Source organism: Drosophila biarmipes, chromosome 3R (assembly GCF_025231255.1).
Source record: "Drosophila biarmipes strain raj3 chromosome 3R, RU_DBia_V1.1, whole genome shotgun sequence".
In the NCBI taxonomy this organism is placed as follows: Eukaryota; Metazoa; Arthropoda; class Insecta; order Diptera; family Drosophilidae; genus Drosophila; species Drosophila biarmipes.
In genome coordinates this window covers 5891074-5894048 of record NC_066616.1, presented here as the reverse complement: position 1 = coordinate 5894048, position 2975 = coordinate 5891074, and the positions used below count along the sequence as shown (strand labels likewise).

Here is a 2975-nt window from a genome sequence, read left to right as displayed (position 1 = left end):
CACGCATCCTCTCTTTTGGTGGTGATCTTGGGCTGGCAGGACGTGAGAGTACCTTCCTCTAAGTAATGTTTTCTGCTGCATGACGTTCGAATGCCCGGATAGCTCAGTCGGTAGAGCATTGGACTTTTAATCCAAGGGTCCAGGGTTCAAGTCCCTGTTCGGGCGGCACACATTTTTTCTTTTTTTTTGCAGCCCCTATCGCGAAATGGAAGTTTGTATAACTGAAAATAGTGTTTCGCCATAAATATTATCAAGTTTTAAATAAATTACATGGGAGGAATATAGAGTTCCACTACACTGCGTTTTTCTTGTTCTGTTCGATTTGACCCCCAGGCGGGAAAGTACAAGAAATGAGATGACTTTGTGTTGAGCAAAAAAGCAAAAAGAAAACTGGTTGGAGCTGCAGCAACATGGCAAAAGGATTGTGGTCCAACCATATTGGTTGGGCTGATAACGGCAGTCCACTCCGGTACGCTATCCCACTACTGCCTACCACGGGAACTCTTGGCTGCTGGTTTTCACCCCTGGCCCGGTTCATCCCTCCTTAGCCAACCTGAATGCCACGGACTCCTCCATGGCACCCATATTGATGGCGAGCTTAGTGCGGACGTTCCGTCAACATGGGCTGGTCCGCTACACAGTAGATCCCAGCCTCAGGCCATCCCACAATCGGACCTCACAGAAGCGTGATTACAGAAGCTGCCAACCTTCCAGTCGGAGTGCCTGCGTCTCAAACTCAGCCACACGTCACCGCGTCGCTTCCATTCGAAGAACTGCCTTATCGGCGCACCACCTTATCGACGCGAAGCAGTTCGCCAACTGCTTGATCGCAGCCGCGTTGCCAACTGTGGCGGTGGAAGTACGCACGGCGGTACATTCTTTAGTGATTTATCTGGGTTTCAATAAAAAAAATAAAATCAGAGTTTGAAAAACAAGAACAAGAAGAAAAAAACGGATCGCCCGAACAGGGACTTGAACCCTGGACCCTTGGATTAAAAGTCCAATGCTCTACCGACTGAGCTATCCGGGCATTCTGCCAGAGCGCGGCAAACTGCCTAGGCATGTACTTGTGTGTACGTGAGAGAACTATTAAAGTCGTATCCCTTGCTCTTTTCAGTGGCGCAGTTCCGCAATTAATCAGCAGAGCCTGGGTAAGTGTTTATCGCCTGTAAAAATGTTTTTATGTGTTTAATAAGTCACGATTAAAATCTTAAGAAATATTTAAAAATATTGATCTCTTAGAGACGTGGCTGCCAGTCTCCAGCGACTCTTTGGAGCTGTACATTATTACGCATTACCGGAGTAACTGAAAATACAAGCGATACTGCGCTTAAAGGTTAACATAATTTTAGCTGCAGTAGGTACGCCAAAGCGATCTATTGAATATAAATATGAAATGGCAAAGATACATTAAGAACATTGTTTTATTTTTTTAAAAACAATATACACAGCCATAAAATATGTAACAAAACTGTTTTCAAAAACGTTCTCAATCTGCCCCTTTCAGCCAAATATTTCAGAGACTTCCGGATATGGATAACACTTATACGGTTGTCATCGTGTTGATTATCTTCACGTCATATACCGTGTGTTGCTTACCGACTATATACACTTTACGTTCAGATATAAAACATTATTGGGAGTCTTAACTCATTGGCTAATGCACAATGAATTAAACGATATTATTGACACTTTATTTGGAAATGTAAATCTAAAAGATGCCACCCAGTACAGTACAAATCAAATTGTTGAATTGAAAAATTAAATTTATAGAAAGACATCCCTCATTTTTTTTAAATTTATCGACTATACTTTAATACAAATCAATTCAATAATTATAAATCAAATACAAAATATGCCGTGTGCCACGTCCACTCTAACGCATACAAACGGTTTAAGAACTTAAATCTTTCTGCCGCACCCATAACATCTACTGAATTAGCCGGTAGGTGGCGCCGTAAAATATAGCTGCCGCTCCATTTCCCTTTTGCTCCCATTAGCTGAGTAACGTGTACCTGATAGTCGAGGCACTCGACTATAGCGTTCATCCCTGTTATTCTTCTTAAGTTTGAAATATGTGTAACTTAATACTTTGTAAGATTCATATTGATAGTCAAAGTGTATTTAAGGGTTACATCACATAAAGTCCCCTGCCGCAAATACACTAGTCGGCATAGGTATTTTTACGAAACAAAAGGTAATTTAAATGCCGCTTGAATGATGCACTACTTTTTTAACCCATTTAGTATTGAAAATCTACTTTTAAAATTTTTTCCTCGTCTTAAAAACTTAAATCTTTTTATTCAAAATATTTCTCTTAACCAAACTAATATCAACTGCAAAAAGAATTTTTCAAAACATATTATACCCTTGCAGAGGGTATAAGGATTTAAGTCAAAAGTTTGCAACGCAGTGAAGGAGACGTTTTCGACCCGATAACGTATATATATTCTTGATCAGCTTCACTAGGCAAGTCGATCTTGCCAAAAGTCTTCTTTCTATTGCAGGTAGAATATATGTCGGAACCAGCCGGATCAAACAACTATGTATACCTTATAGCTCCCATGGAAACTATCGGGGAAAAATTAAAAAAATATATATATATGTTTTTGGTGTTCTTTTAACATATAACCTTCTACGCTTGGAAATAACATTTTTTAATTTGTTATGAATTTCGAATTAAGTTTTATCAAATCGGAGGACTATATCATATAGCTGCTGATACTTTTCCGATAGTTCCTATGGGAGCTTATATACTACCTGCAAAAGAAAAAAGACTTTTGGGAAAGTTTCAGCCCGATAGCTTTAAAACTGAGAAACTAGTTTACGTAGAACGAACGGATAGATGGACGGACAGACGGGCACGGCTATATCGACTCGTCTAGTGATGCTGATCCAGAACATATATACTCTATGGGGTCGGAAACGTTGCAAGCTTCTGACTGAAATCAATTTACCCTCTACCTATCTACCCT

The 2975-nt window shown here is 40.0% G+C and overlaps 2 non-coding genes across 2 annotated transcripts; one reads left to right on the top strand and one right to left on the bottom strand.

Annotated features, from left to right (window-relative positions):
* Positions 1-92: 92 nt before the first annotated feature.
* Positions 93-165, top strand: Trnak-uuu (transfer RNA lysine (anticodon UUU)). Its single transcript has one exon. It is a non-coding gene; the product is annotated as a tRNA-Lys (tRNA).
* Positions 166-957: 792 nt separating this feature from the next.
* Trnak-uuu (transfer RNA lysine (anticodon UUU)) lies at positions 958-1030 on the bottom strand. Its single transcript has one exon. It is a non-coding gene; the product is annotated as a tRNA-Lys (tRNA).
* Positions 1031-2975: the final 1945 nt, after the last annotated feature.